The sequence below is a fragment of the Megalobrama amblycephala genome, linkage group LG21 (assembly GCF_018812025.1).
Source record: "Megalobrama amblycephala isolate DHTTF-2021 linkage group LG21, ASM1881202v1, whole genome shotgun sequence".
In the NCBI taxonomy this organism is placed as follows: Eukaryota; Metazoa; Chordata; class Actinopteri; order Cypriniformes; family Xenocyprididae; genus Megalobrama; species Megalobrama amblycephala.
Genome location: NC_063064.1, coordinates 10403953 through 10420933, shown reverse-complemented (window position 1 = coordinate 10420933; position 16981 = coordinate 10403953).

The following is a 16981-nucleotide window of genomic DNA, read 5'->3' as shown; positions in this document are numbered from 1 at the left end:
GGGGGTCACAGGCGCTCCGTAATTTCATTGGCCTGCTGCACACATGGTATGACAGCAAAGTTCCTTGATTATTACACTGGAATGAGAGTATAGTTCCTAGCCATATTGGCCTAGAAAATCACAACTTTTCATTTTCCGACAATGTAGCTACAGAAGAGTCAAGGTTTAAATATGAAAAATATTGAAACTCTTTGGTCATTTTTCAGCGAGATGCTAACGGTCTAATCAGATTCAATGAACTATGCTAAGCTATGCTAAAAGTGGTACCGCCAGACCCGGAGATCGGCTGAATGGATTTGAAAACGGTAAAACTCACCTGTTTAACTCGAGGGGAGTTGGAAAATTAGCCTATTTTCAAAAAAAATGGAGTGTTCCTTTAAGCCCAGGATACACTGCACAATTTTTGGCTGTCCCAGAGGAAAGATTGCCATTGTGAAACAATCGTAGTGATTTCTGTGATCGTGGCTCTTAATCGGTGGTCCTATGTCGTACAGTTAGAAAGATGCAAAGATGGCAGTTTTCGCTGTCTTGCGACCAAAGATAGCCTACGATCATTTTCTGACAGTGTCAGAAATTCAGCCTGATCAAAGCACAGTGTGTTTGCTGCTACAACCTACGTCTACTGACCAGCCAATAAAAATGTGACATGAATCAACGCGACATGCCGCTAAAACTTAAAACTGCTTATCTCAACCTCTTTTCCCTTCTTTTTTCACCACCTATTTATTTTCAGCACACATAAAAACTACAACTGCTGAAGTGTGATTCAACATAGTGTTTTGTTTACCTCTACCACATGCTGATGATGTTTTATTATTTTATAGTAACTTGCATCGTAGCTCACGAGTCAACGGGTGTCATGATCGTACAGTCTACATGCATGTCGACATACATGTAACGGCGTTACATAATCAGGATATAAAAATCCAGTAACTGTAATTCGTTACAGTTATGTCAAAAAAACGTAGTAATCAGATTACAGTTACATTTTGAAAAAAGGGGGATACCATCAGGATACAATTACTAAATAAATCATTATTTTGCCATTATAATGCATATTAAGCGCTGCTTGATTATACAGTATTTCCTGGTTCTGTTGCTAATGATTACTCACGTGAGCCACCCGCTGGTGCATGCGCAAATAACACCCGTCTACAATCTCCTCAGACTCAGATTGAATCACTGCTGCTAGTTGAAACGATGCTGGAAAATGCTTCCAATTCATGGAAATTTCGCAGCTATTTTGTTTTCAAAGAAGAAAATGCAAACAACGTGGTTGTACAGTGCAAACTCTGCCTTCCAGCTATGAAAACACTTTCTTTATCAAAGGACAAAAAAAATAATCTGTAATACCATACTGTAGCCACTAGATTATAAATAGGGTTGGGTACCGAAACGCGGTGCCAATAGGGAACCGGTTCCGACGTAAACGGTAGTAACGAGACCGAATAAGAAAGAAAATTTCGGTGCCTGATTTCGGTGCTGATTTTTTTTACCGCCCCCTGGTGTTCCGGCGTCAACTTGCATGACGTCAGTGCCGCTACTCGGCACACTTGTTGAACTGATAGCGAGAGGATTAATGAAGATGCCGAAGACAAAACGCTCCAAGGTTTGGCTGCTTTTTACGTGTAATAATGCAGACTCTGCGACATGCAACAAATGCCATGAAGCAATATCATGCAAGGGAGGTAACACTTCAAATTTAATGAAACATATGGCGACACACATGGAGTGTACTTAAAAGCCGAACAATGCACCGTGTTTGACAACCTACTAGACGCAGAGCCAAGCATGTCAACAACATCAGCAGCTAGTGTTGGCCACGCCGCCGGACAAATTGAAGAGAGTCCCAGCCCTGCCAGTGTGGTGATGGACAACACAGATGATGATAACAGCAGCCGTTCCTCTTCGGGTAAGTCAGTAATTTAATGCCAGCTGCAAATCTTGCATATCAAGAAGGCTAGCATAGCAAACACCGTTGCCATTCAACAGCGTGTGTAAAATGTTTTAACAAAGTTCAACACTTCTTTATACGAGGCTATACTGTGTGTGTTAAATTTTTCTGCATGCTAATTGTCAGATATTTCTCTGCTTAAAGTAAAAGTCATAATATGCAAAGACAAAATGTTGATCATAAGTGTTTTACATCAGTATTAAACGGCGCAATTTTTCATTTAATTAGGAGAATTGTTATGAGCTGTTGAGCAGAATAGTTTACTAGTAGTAGTAACTTGAAGAGTTAGGTGTATGTTATAAACAATTTTGATAGTAATATCTTTATTTCTGGTTTTGAAGTTACAACAGTGACTCCTTTCATCATGGCTAAGAAGGCTGCACTAACTAAAGAGAAGGTGCACGAAATCCACAGGGCAGTCACCAAATTTGTGGTGATGGGGCTTCATCCATTTTCCACGGTGGAATCGCCATCTTTCAGGTAAAAATGTGGGCTATATCAAAATAGAATTTCCTTGATGCATGTGAATGCAACCTCTGTACCATGAAGACATTCTATGTACTAATAGATATCATAATATAATCATATTTATTTTTGTATAAAGGGAGATGTGCACTGCCCTAAATCATAGATACCAACCACCATCCAGGGATGACATGTCCTGCGTGGTATTCTGTTATAAAACATAATGTCATCCAGGAGCTGGCGCATGTCAGCAAAATTGCATTTACTTGTGATGGATGGACCAGCGTGGCACAGGACCACTATCTAACAGTGATTGTCCATTACATTTACAAAGGCAGCATCCAGCAGAAAGTGCTGAGCACTGAAGCAGTTTATGAGTCCCAGACAGGGCCAGTGGTGGCACAGGAAATCCACAGCATTCTTGAGGAGTTCAAGTTGACTGGAAAAGTCATAGCTGCCACAGTAGACAATGCATACAACATGGATGTTGCCCTGAGAAACTTGAAATTTTTAAAAGTTGGGTGCTTTGCACACACACACAACCTGGCAGCACAGAAGGTGTACGGCATTCAAGCTGTGACTCGGTGGTGTGCAAAGATTCGCGCAGTGGTGGTGTGGATGAAGCGCTCCACCATGAGCAAAACTGTCCTGAGAGAGAAGCAGCGACTCCTCAGTAAATAGCATATATATAATTATAAATACATCTGGAAAAGTAATACTTTTAAATATAAGCAATTGTTTATTGTAATTCAAATTTCTGTGCTTTAGATTTGACAGAGCACAATGTTATCCTGGATGTGAGGACTCGCTGGAATTCTCTATACCTCATGGTGGAGCGGTTTGTGGAGCAGTTCCCTGCAATCCAGGCAGCTTCCCTCGATCAAAGGGTAAGGAGGCCAATGGAGAGGGACAGGTGAGGTAATGGACAAGAGGGTCACTTGCAACAATATAATTGTACCTTTTGTATTTAACATTATTGTTTATTTTCCACAGACTAGAAAGGCTTACAGAGAGTGATTTCGAGAAGGCAGAGGAATTCATGAAATGCATGAAAGTCTTGTACACCTCAACCCTCTGCGTGTCAAGTGACAAGTACCCCACTTGCAGCCAAATCATCCCGATCCTCACAAAGCTGGAGGCACACCATTCAACCTCTGATGATGACAATGTCTTTGTGGCTGCCATAAAAGAGAAGGTCTGGGGAGATCTCAAAAAAGATACCAGGTACTATCCATTTGGAGCCAGTATCTATGTTCACAAAGAAAGAAGAACTACACCATTTTCACTATTAGACACTAAACCATGTTTTCATTACAGGATCAGGACATTCAGAACTTCCTTCAGGAGGCCACATTGATGGACCCTCGCTTTAAAGGCAGGTTGGAAGCTGGTGTTGCAGAAGCTTGGGATAGGCTTGAGAAAGCAGTGATTGACAATGCCACAGCAACTCAGGTATTTTAATGCATGTTTGTCAGAGACAGTGTACTGATTGATCAATGTTACAGTTTCTGTAATTAAGTATTGCTGTTTAATGGGCACTCTGTGTCTACAGCTTCCAATAGAGGAGAACCCTCATCAGACTGAGGCAGGTGAGGAGGACCAAGCAGGCAGATGTGTAAGTTCAACCATATACTATCTATCTAGTGTACAATGAATAGTTGTTTTTTGTGCTATACTGAACTTGTTTGTATGTACAAGATGTCAGCCTTGGAGCAGTTGTTTGAGGATGAAGACCGAGAACTTCATACAAATCAGACCACAAGCAGTGCCCTCTCCATCACAGAGCAGGTCCAGAAAGAGATCGAGATCTACAAAGGCCTGCCAGCCATCCCATCTGGACAAGATTCTGTGGCCTGGTGGGGGGGTAAGAGGGATACCCTCCCTAATATGTCTGTCCTATCAGAGGTGTACTTGTGTGTGCAGGCCTCATCAACCCCATCTGAGAATAATACACAATAAAACAATAAGATTTACAGGGCCAGATTTAAGATTTAACACGTACCTTAAATAAATTAATTTATTTAATTAATTACTAAAGTAATTTATAGTAATTTCGAGTAAATACTATAGTGTTTTTAAACCATATATTGTAAAGTACCTGAATTAATTTATTGTGGTAATTCTATAGTTGCTGTGATAATATTCTAGTTATAAACAAATTACTTTACCCAATTGTACTAAGTTTTCTACAATATACACTACAGTTTACTGTAGTAAAGTATACTATGTTCTTCTTCTAAAATGAATCCGTGAGTACAGTTTTTGCAAAACCGTGGGAACGGATTGTGAAAGCGTGCGCACGGATTATGAATTTGAGGGAACGGATTGCGAAAGCGTGCGCACGGATTATGAATTTGTGGGAACGGATTTAAAAACTGAGGGTACGGTTTGCAAATTCTGAGCACACGGATTGAAAATTCGTGGGTATGGTTTATTAATCCGTAGGCACGATTTGTTAAACCGAGGGAACAGTTTAAGAATTTGTGAGTACTGTTTGTAAACTGAGAGAACGGATTGCAAAACCGTCGGCACGGATTGTTTTTTTTTTTCTCCTATGGGGGACGTACAGCTGTGCTTTCCCTTTCAAGGGAACTCGCGCTGCGTAAATCGCTATGGGAACCTTTAGGGAACTTTATGGGAACATCAGCCTCTGCGTGATGTTGTCGTGAAGCTGTGAATCTGTCCAATCAGGAGACGGAACGTCATAGGTGGGTGACGTCACTGACCAGGAACCATAAAGCCAGCCCGAAAACACTGTCATTCAGCTTCTGTGTCTTCAGCAAGCGCTCCGTGTGATCTGTCTGTCTTATTTACCGTTGTCTGTCTACTCTACGAGTTTACCATGGCGAGCGAGCAACAGTACAGGAAGTGCGTGCAACCTTGTCCGCGTTTTATCCCGGACGGGGACTCGCATGAAATGTGTATTGTTTGCATGGGAGTGCAGCATGCCCAGGCTGCTCTCGAGGGGGATTGTGATCAGCTCCCGCTGAAAACGCTGCGCTCCCGCCGAGCTCTCTTCGAGGAGAGTGGCTCGGTTCGCGTTCCCCAGGGCTTGGGTCCCGCTTCTGCCGAGGCAGGGCGGCGCCTTATGTCTTGGGGTTCGCAGATGGATGTATCAGAGGGGTTAGAGACGGGCCATGCCTTATCTCTGCCTTCACCTGGTGCATCCGGCAGTGTATCCATCCGGAGGCAGGAAGCACGCTTTGCAGTTTCTTCCGCTCCGGGGGATACGGTCACGTTAATTGCATCTAGTTCTGAGGAGCTGGATGTTGTTAGCGTGGCCACGGGAGAGTCTGAAGATTCGCCACTTTAGTCTCCCGCGAGCGAGGAGCTCATGGAGGTGCTTTCTCGTGCTGTGGCCAAGTTGAACATCGATTGGCCGGCCGAGAAGCAAGAGCAGACAGTGAGAAGCAAGCTTGATGAACGCTTCTTGCCATCCAGGTCTGCTCAGCCTCCACATCGGGCACTACCATTTTTACAGAAGCCGGTATCTACCCGTGTCTACACACCTCAAACCTCCATATACAGCAACGTGGCAGGGATGAGGAGACACGGGTATGGGGCGATGCCAAGAGCGGAAGAGACGCTTCGAGCCATCTCTCTCCGCACGCGGCGTCGTCCCTTAAACCCACGACGTTGCCCACTAAGCCGCTCAAGGCCACTTCAGCGCTAGTGGGCAAAGCATACTCGGCAGCAGGTCAGGCTGCGGCGTGCTTGCATACGATGTCCATCATGCAAGCATACCAAGCTGACCTGCTTAAGGATTTGGGGGAAAGTGATGAAGTGGGGGCGGATCTCATCCCATGAGTTGCGTCTGATAGCTGATCTCGCTCTCCGTGCCACCAAGGAAACGGTCAAGTCTGTTGGTCGTTCTATGGCTGCCCTTGTGGCCACGGAGCGGCACTTGTGGCTTAATCTCACTGAGATTAAGGACAAGGACAAGACGTTTCTCTTGGATGCCCCACTAAATCCTTCCAACTTGTTTGGTGATGCTATCTCTACTGCAGCAGTTTCTCCCTCGATGGGCCCAAATCCCCTCTGCTGCTGGGCGAGAGCAGCAGAGGCCGAGTGTGAGCTCCTCGCAGCACAGACAACATCAAAAGCAGAGTGTTGCTACCCGTACTCCCCCTCCGAGGAGTTGGGAGGCGGGGCAACACTCGCAGGCGAAGTCCTCGAAGGGCAAGACGGATCTGAGGGCCGTCATTGCTGCTAAGAGGGCTTCGTCTAAGAGATCCTGACGCCAGAAGGGCGGTCAGAGGGTGGTCCCTTCCGGAGACAAACAGTGTTCACCTTATCATACGGCGCCTGTGTGTCTTCGGTGCCCTCAGGAGGGCGCTCTGCCAACCCTGCCGCAATGCCGGGGCGCAGTAGTTCCCTGCGTGTCACTCGAGGGTGGCGCGCTTCCTCTCCAGTCATGCCAGTTGTTCCCTGCCGGTCCGCCGCTTCAGGGCACTGTGCTGGCTGCTCATGTTCCACCAGAGGCCAGCCTCGAGAGGCTGGTACCCTTAGTAGATTTTTTGTCAGAGTGGAAAAATCTGTCAAAAGTATCTCAGTGGGTCCTGTGAACTATAGAAAATGGGTATGCGATTCAGTTCAGAACACGCCCACCCCGATTCAACAGGGTTCTATCCACAGTGGTAGACCCCGAGCAGGCTCTGGTGTTGGCACAAGAGGTTCAGACGCTCTTGCGAAAGGAGGCTATAGAGAGGGTCCCTCCTCCCAGCAGGGAGTCAGGCTTTTACAGCCGTTACTTCATTGTGCCAAAGAAAGATGGGGGATTACGTCCGATTTTAGATCTACGACAGTTGAATCGAACAGTAGCAAGGCTCAAGTTCAAAATGCAATAAAGCATGTCGTGTCACAAATCAGATCCAAAGATTGGTGTGTGACGATAGATCTAAAAGACGCGTATTTCCATGTGTCAATCCTTCCACATCACAGAGAATTCCTGAGGTTTGATTTCGGCTTACGGGGGCGAAGCATACCAATATCGGCTTCTCGCCTTCGGCTTAGCATTGTCTCCCCGAACTTTTACCAAATGTGTAGATGCGGCGCTGACGCCCTTGCGTATGCAGGGCATCCGCATTCTCAACTACATAGATGATTGGTTGATTCTCGCTCAATCAGAGCAGATGGTGGTTCAACATCGAGGTGTTGTTCTCGTTCATATGGAAAAGTTGGGGTTGAGACTAAACGCAAAGAAAAATGTGCTTTCTCCAGCTCAGAGAACCACTTATCTAGGTGCGGTATGGGATTCGGTGATTATGAAAGCCCGTTTATCTCCGGCTCGAATAACATCAATCCTTAATACTGTCTCGGACATAAGGCAAGGCCAGTCACTCACTGTAAAACAGTTCCAGAGACTGTTAGGTTTGATGGCAGCAGCGTCCAACGTTATACCTTTTGGCCTGCTGAACATGAGACCACTGCAATGGTGGCTCAAAACCAAGGGGGAATCCGTTTCGTATGATCAGAGTCACGCGGCGATGCTTACGTGCTCTAGACATATGGAAGCAACCTTGGTTTCTATCCCTGGGGGCTCTCAGTCTTCGCGTCACGCTAACAGATGCATCCCTCACGGGCTGGGGGGCGATCATGAGTGGTCACTCGACACGGGGTCTGTGGCAGGACCATCATCTCACATGGCACATAAATTGTCTAGAAATGATGGCGGTATTTCTAGCTTTGAGATACTTCCTCCCAGATCTCAGAGACAAACATGTGTTAGTCCGGACAGAGAACACATCAGTAGTCTTGTACATAAATCACCAGGGGGGGTCTGAGATCACGCCCGCTTTACAAGCTGGCGAATCAGATTCTCCTGTGGTCCCAAGGGAAACTGCTATCCCTCAGAGCAGTTTACATCCCGGGGTACCTGAATGTGGGAGCAGACATCCTGTCGAGGCAGGGGCCGAGGCCCGGGGAATGGAGACTTCATCTAGATGTGGTGAAGCTCCTTTGGGAGAACTACGGCGAAGCCCAAGTGGATCTGTTTGCGTCTCGAGGGACGACTCACTGTCCACTGTGGTTCTCTATGACAAACCCAGCACCTCTTGGGCTGGATGCTATGGTACAGCCGTGGCCGAGGCTACCGCTGTATGCATTTCCCCGATCGTTCTGCTCCCAGGAGTTCTGGAGAGAGTGACGGGGTTCGCCTATTACTGGTAGCCCCGTACTGACCGGCCCGAGTTTGGTTCTCGGACCTGGTTTCTCTCCTGGACGGGTCTCCGATGGAGATTCCGGTCAGGAAGGACCTTCTCTCACAGGCGGGCGGTCTAATACTGCATCCCCGCCCGGAGTTATGGAAGTTGTGGGCGTGGCCTCTGAGGGGGCACATCTCATAGATTCCGGTCTCTCAACCGAGGTTGTTGAGACCATACTCCAGTCCAGAGCTCCATCCACGAGGAAACTGTACGCTCTGAAGTGGAGATTATTCACTTCATGGTGTGAAAATCATCAGTGGGATCCAGTTAACTGCCCGGTTAGCGCGGTGCTGGACTTCCTACAGGAAAGATTTTCTGCAGGGTTATCCCCCTCCACACTAAAGGTGACCACGCTCCTTTCAGTGGAGTCTCTTTGGGGAGACACCCGCATGTAACCCGTTTCCTTCGTGGCACTATGAGGATGAGACCTGCTGTACGCACGAGAGTTCCGACATGGGATTTGGCCATTGTATTACAGGGCCTGTCTATGGCCCCCTTCGAGCCCATAGAAGAGGTGGCAGAAAAGTTTCTAACACTAAAGACAGTGTTCCTTATCATCATCTTGTCTCTCAAGAGAATTGGGGACATTCAAGCCCTGTCGGTTGCTCCATCGTGCTTGGAATTTGCGCCTGGCAATGTAAAGGCATTTCTACATCCCAGACCGGGATACATCCCTAAGGTTCTTACTAATACTGCGAGACCTATAGTGCTGCAGGCCTTCTGTCCTCCTCCGTTTACGTCATCGGACCAGGAAAAGTTGAATCTGCTATGTCCAGTATGGGCATTGGATGCTGATGTCCACAGAGCTGCCATGTGGAGAAAGAATGAACAGCTGTTCGTATGTTTTGGTGCACCAAGAAAAGGTCTACCGGCAGAGAATGAGCAAGTGGGTGGTCGAAGGCTATCTCACTTGCTTATGAGGCAGCCGGGCAGCCTTCACCATTGGCTGTCCGGGCGCACTCTACGAGGAGTATGGCTGCCTCCAAGGCTTTTATCTCGGGTGTTTCCCTTTCGGACATTTGTGATGCGGCAGGCTGGTCCTCACCGCACACATTTGTCAGATTCTATGAAATAGACCTCGGCTCCACTCCTGGGGCACAGGTGTTACTGTGAGTTGTGCGCCTCAGCTTCACACGATCGGTCACTTGTTACTATGGCGACATTGGTATGGCGTTCCCATAGCAATTTACACAGCGCGAGTTCCCTTGAAAGGGAACTTCTCGGTTATGTATATAACCTTAGTTCCCTGAATAGGGAACGAGACGCTGCGTAACCTTGCCATACTCCCTGCATGCCCGAGAGCGACTTGCTTCAGACTTTGAGAAGCTGAATGACAGTGTTTTCGGGCTGGCTTTATAGTTCCTGGTCATCGACGTCACCCGCCTATTATGTTCCGTCTCCTGATTGGACAGATTGCATACGTGCTTCACGACGACATCACGCAGAGGCGTTCCCATAGCGATTTACGCAGCGTCTCATTCTCTATTCAGGGAACTAAGGTTATATACATAACAGACGATTTTGAGACACTATACCACTTGAACCCATACACTACAAATGCAGAGATAGTATGTTAAAAGCACATTTTAGTTCTAATTCATGGTCTCTCAAAATAGCACAGTTGAGTAAGCTACACTTAGATATTCTTAAGAAGTACTAAAGATCCGAATGGCCGATGGCCAATCTGCCCATGTGTGTGTCATAACCCTTTGTTAAACACAAAGCTTATACAAAAACAAAAACACATCATCCTTGAGGTACTCTAAAGACGCCATTATTTCCACTGAAGCACATGTAACAACTAATGGTAAGGGGCGTGGCATTTCTGGATGCTTCAGCGAATCATAAAACACTGGGCCTGCTAACCAATCTGAGCACATTCCGTATTTTGTAGGGAGCAGCTTCATAGAACCAGGAAGTCAAAAAGGTAAAATACGGCTTTTTAAAGAAACAAAGCATTAAGACATGTTAAACTGCACCCCAAAAACACAATCAAGCCTAGAAAAAAAACACTGAACCACCCCTTTAAACAATTATTTGATAAATATACAAATAATTGTGTCTGATTTGTCTCAGTCGTTACATATTCTTTTTGTTTGCTTGTTGTTTTTTTAAATTAGTGTTTTGATGTTTTGTTGCAATTTTCCTGTGTATTATTATTACTATTATTATAAATAGAACGGGATTCATTTAACATCAAGGATTTTGCTGCGTAGGTATGCTTGGGCTGTCGAATAAATCGTGGAAAATACAAATGAAATGTAAGATGAAGCAAAATGAAACTGTCCCCTGACTATGAATATGGAGAGAGAGAAATAAAAAAACATCTTAAGGTAGCTTAATATGGAGGGCCAAACCTGCAAAAACGATAAATACTCCATAGCTTAAGTTTTATGAAGCTAAATCTCAAAATATTTTGTCTCCCAAAACAAACACCTGATTGATTTCATCAGCTCATTATTATAGACTCTTTGTATAAAGCCTTTTATTTACTGAAACAGAAAGTCTCTAAATGGTGGTGTCAGATAAAGGAGACATCAATAATGTGAGCTCCAGTACCAGGGTTGGGTAAACGCTTATCTAAAAGCCTTTTTGGCAATAAGCCAGTTCATATAAAGTCTCCCATTTATCGGAACAGATAAATGAAAGTGAAAGTCTAATGCATTAAAGGGGTGGTTCAGTGTTTTTTTTCTAGGCTTGATTGTGTTTTTGGGGCACAATTTACATGTCTTAATGCGTCTTTTTTTCGACCTTAGTACCTTTATTCTACACCTCTGTTTCCATTGTCATATGAACGGGTCGTTTGAGTTCCTGTTTCTATGATACCGCTCCCTCCAAAATACGCAATGTGCTCAGATTGGTTAGCGGGCCCAGTGTATCGTGATTCACTGAAGCGTCCAGAAACGTCACGCCCCTTACCATTTTAGTTGTTACCGGTAAAGTGGGCTTCGGTGAAAATGTAAATAATGGCGTCTATATTGCTGTATCAAATTGAGCCTGAATCAGAAGAGAGCAAAGCAGAACCTCAACAATCACATTTATGAATGGTATTTCATTTAGTATTTGTGTCAAAGTGTTTAGATGCTGTCACTGCTGTTTGTTAGCTTTCAATATGCAGTTTTAATCTGATTAAAGCTTTACTGTAGCCGAATACATGACTGAGTAGTAGCACTTTTTGTTGGTGTTTGTAGAATTTAGCTACCTGGCTAGCGAAGCTAAAACGCATTGGTCTTTGTATATGTCCTTGATGCAACCAAAAAATAGCAACAGAACTATACGTTTAAAAGACATGTACAAACAATAAAACGTACTTACAGTTTGAAGCCAATAAACAGCAGCTTCTGCTTTTAAAGTGGGAACTGCTTCAACTTTCAGTAATAACCTTTGAGCAAATCCAGCATTGAACTCGTGTAGATTCTGGAAGCTTCTTCAGCGCCGCATCCAGTGTAGAAAATATCACAGATTATAATGGGTTCTATATCTTTTGATGCGTCGCTCGCGTGCCGGTGTACTCAACTCTTCCGCTTCCATTATGCTGTGTGACATGACCTCGCCTACTGTGTTGCGTGTTCCCGGGGATGTGTTTTGCAGGGTTTATGATGTCACCAACCCGGGAAGAAGCTCTTTGTAGTTCAAACCAGTTGTTTTTGTAGGCAATAAACTGCCATAACTTTAAAAGACAATATCTCCGTTTGCATTGAACTTTCAGTGCTGTAACTTTGCAGATACTGTTTATGCTCAAGCAGCAACATTACACACTAACTAAAGTTAAAAAAGTGAAATCGCATGCAACCGCCCCTTTAACACTTTAGAACCTGAGGCTACAATAGATTTTTTTTTACTGTAAAATTCTAAGACAATGTGCAATCTTCAAGTGCATTAAATTACAGATATTGATGATTGTGTGTTTGATGCGTGTGCGTGTGCGTGTGTTTAAATTACAGATATTGATGATATTGTGTGCGGTGAATATGTAAATAGAATTTAAATAGACAAATGAAAAAAAATGAATAAATTAACACTATTTTTACATTTAGAAGTAATCAGAAACATCACAAACAAAATAATCCAACACTTCAAACTTAAAAAATGAACTATAACATATACAGGTCCTTCTCAAAAAATTAGCATATTGTGATAAAAGTTCATTATTTTCCATAATGTAATGATAAAAATTAAACTTTCATATATTTTAGATTCATTGCACACCAACTGAAATATTTCAGGTCTTTTATTGTTTTAATACTGATGATTTTGGCATACAGCTCATGAACCCAAAATTCCTCTCAAAAAATTAGCATATTTCATCCGACCAATAAAAGAAAAGTGTTTTTAATACAAAAAAAGTCAACCTTCAAATAATTATGTTCAGTTATGCACTCAATACTTGGGTCGGGAATCCTTTTGCAGAAATGACTGCTTCAATGCGGCGTGGCATGGAGGCAATCAGCCTGTGGCACTGCTGAGGTGTTATGGAGGCCCAGGATGCTTCGATAGCGACCTTAAGCTCATCCAGAGTGTTGGGTCTTGCGTCTCTCAACTTTCTCTTCACAATATCCCACAGATTCTCTATGGGGTTCAGGTCAGGAGAGTTGGCAGGCCAATTGAGCATAGTAATACCATGGTCAGTAAACAATTTACCAGTGGTTTTGGCACTGTGAGCAGGTGCCAGGTCGTGCTGAAAAACGAAATCTTCATCTCCATAAAGCTTTTCAGCAGATGGAAGCATGAAGTGCTCCAAAATCTCCTGATAGCTAGCTGCATTGACCCTGCCCTTGATAAAGCACAGTGGACCAACACCAGCAGCTGACATGGCACCCCAGACCATCACTGACTATGGGTACTTGACACTGGACTTCAGGCATTTTGGCATTTCCTTCTCATTTACACTTACATTTACATTTATTCATTTGGCAGACGCTTTTATCCAAAGCGACTTACAAGTGAGGAATACAACAAGCGAGTCGTCATGACGAAGCAAATAGACGAGAAGTGCTCACAATAAGAGTTATCGGCAGTGCTCAGAGTATCATAAGCTACAATAGAGAGGAAGTGAAAGGATAGGTATAAGATTTTTTTTTTTCAAGATGAGGTTAAGTGCTCACGAAAGAGATGAGTTTTCAGCTGTTGTTTGAATGTTGCCAGGGATTCAGCATTCCGGATGGAGGCAGGAAGATCATTCCACCAGCAAGGGACAGTGAATGAGAATGTTCTGGAGAGTGATTTCGTGCCTCTCTGTGAGGGTACCACAAGCCTTCGCTCCTTTGAAGACCGAAGGCTTCTGGTAGGAGTGTAGACTCGTAAGAGTGAGTGGAAGTAGGCGGGTGCTGAGCCTGTGGTAGCTCTGTAAGCAAGCGTCAACGCCTTGAATTTGATGCGAGCTGGAAGTGGTAGCCAATGTAGAGAGATGAAAAGAGGCGTGACGTGGGCTCTTTTGGGCTCGTTAAAGACGAGACGTGCTGCAGCGTTCTGAATCATTTGTAGAGGCTTGATTGTGCATGATGGCAGTCCAGCCAGAAGTGCATTGCCGTAATCAAGCCTAGAAATGACCAGGGCCTGGACCAGAAGTTGTGTTGCATGTTCTGTTAGGAAGGGCCTGATTTTCCTGATGTTGTAAAGTGCAAATCTGCATGATTGAGCTGTCTTTGCAATGTGGTCTTTGAAGGACAGTTGGTCATCAAGGATTACTCCAAGATTTCTGGCCGAATTTGATGGGGTAATTGAGGATGTGCCAAACTGAATGCTGAAGTCATGATTTAGAGTCGGATTGGCAGGGAAGACGAGAAGCTCAGTCTTAGCTAGGTTGAGCTGTAGATGATGTTCTTTCATCCATGCCGAGATGTCCGCCAGACAGCTTGAGATTCGAGCAGCTACTGTGGGGTCGTCTGGATGGAATGAAAGGAAGAGTTGTGTGTCATCAGCATAGCAATGGTAGGAGAAACCATGTGCCTGAATGATGGGACCAAGTGATGTAGTGTAAATGGAGAAGAGGAGGGGTCCAAGAACTGAACCCTGAGGAACCCCTGTGGTCAGTTGATGAGCTTTGGACACCTCCCCTCTCCAGGCAACCCTGAAAGACCTTCCTGTGAGATAGGATTCAAACCAGAGCAGTGGAGTACCTGTGATGCCCAGTGATGAGAGGGTGGACAGAAGGATCTGATGATTCACCGTGTCAAAGGCAGCAGATAGATCAAGCAGAATGAGAACTGATGATTTGGAATTAGCTTTTGCAATTCGCAAGGATTCAGTGACCGACAGCAGTGCAGTTTCAGTGGAGTGGCCACTCTTGAAACCAGACTGATTGACATCCAATTGGTTGCTCTGTGAGAGAAAAGATGACACCTGGTTGAAAACAACTCGTTCAAGTGTTTTTGCTATGAAAGGTAGGAGAGAAACAGGTCTGTAGCTGTCTACAAGTGATGTGTTTAATGTGGGTTTCTTAAGCAGTGGGGTTACCCGGGCCTGCTTGAATGTGTTAGGGAAAGTGCCAGTGTGGAGGGATGTGTTGATAATGTGTGTAAGTGCTGGTAAAAGTGTAGGAGCGATGGATTGAAGAAGGTGTGAGGGGATGGGATCTAGAGGGCAGGTGGTGGGATGACTGGAGAGGAGAAGTTTGGATACTTCTGTCTCAGTGAGGGAGGAGAATGAAGAATTCTCCCCAGTCTTCCTCCAGACTCTGGCACCTTGATTTCCGAATGACATGCAAAACTGAGCAACAGTCCAGTGCTGCTTCTCTGTAGCCCAGGTCAGGCGCTTCTGCCGCTGTTTCTGGTTCAAAAGTGGCTTGACCTGGGGAATGCGGCACCTGTAGCCCATTTCCTGCACACACCTGTGCACGGTGGCTCTGGATGTTTCTACTCCAGACTCAGTCCACTGCTTCCGCAGGTCCCCCAAGGTCTGGAATCGGTCCTTCTCCACAATCTTCCTCAGGGTCCGGTCACCTCTTCTCGTTGTGCAGCGTTTTTTGCCACACTTTTTCCTTCCCACAGACTTCCCACTGAGGTGCCTTGATACAGCACTCTGGGAACAGCCTATTCGTTCAGAAATTTCTTTCTGTGTCTTACCCTCTCGCTTGAGGGTGTCAATGATGGCCTTCTGGACAGCAGTCAGGTCGGCAGTCTTACCCATGATTGCGGTTTTGAGTAATGAACCAGGCTGGGAGTTTTTAAAAGCCTCAGGAATCTTTTGCAGGTGTTTAGAGTTAATTAGTTGATTCAGATGATTAGGTTAATAGCTCGTTTAGAGAACCTTTTCATGATATGCTAATTTTTTGAGGGTTTTCATGAGCTGTATGCCAAAATCATCAGTATTAAAACAATAAAAGACCTGAAATATTTCAGTTGGTGTGCAATGAATCTGAAATATATGAAAGTTTAATTTTTATCATTACATTATGGAAAATAATGAACTTTTATCACAATATGCTAATTTTTTGAGAAGGACCTGTAATACAACCAGGGCCTAAAATGTAATTCACAAGCATTGTTACGGTGGGATATGGAATAAGGTTTGTGGAAAAGAAGGGAAGATACGGTAATTTCTCGTCTCCATTTAGGACATAATGCACTCAATCATTCTTTACATATAATTGGGAAACATGATACAGGCCTCGGTAATACATGTGGGCACACAGAGACAGTGGAACATGCTTTATTTCAGTGTATCATATATAATAATGAAAGGTTAATGTTAGAAAATATCAAGTCATTAGGTATAAATGGCTTATCAATTTATTAAAACATTTCTGTGCAAGTTTCCAAGGTGTTACTAAAGGGAACAAACTTTATTCCCTTTCGAAGGGAACTCAACTCTGCGTTTGCCGTAAACGCTTTGGGGAACGTCTTACGTGACTCGGTGTCTGAAAAACAACCATCCAATAACTCCAATGCTCATTGGCCGGCGACAGCCTATGACGTCATAGGGGCGCGACCCGGAAGTATAAGAGGACTGCTTGTGTCTTGCACTGTCTGTTTCTCCAAATTACAAACTGTGAGTACAAAAGTATGTCTGAGGGCAAAAGTTTTAGAAAGTGTGTGGATCCTTGTCCAAGGTTTCTGACCCCGGAGGATCCTCACACTTTGTGTGTGTTATGTCTGGGTGAAGAGCACGCACGGTCAGCGTTTGAGGACACTGGCTGTGAGTTGTGTGAGCGTTTTCCGTTGAGAACGCTCCGTTCCCGCCTGACTCTCTTCTCGAGGGGAGAGACGTCGACACCGGTTCCCGGAGGATCTGGTCCTGCTCGTGCCGAGGCCGAGCGGCGGCTGCGTTCTTGGGGTCACGGTCTCTCAATCTCAGGCGGCGGCTGGCGGGGATGAGCTCCTGGAGGACGATGGCGCTGTTTCATTGACGTCATCGGATC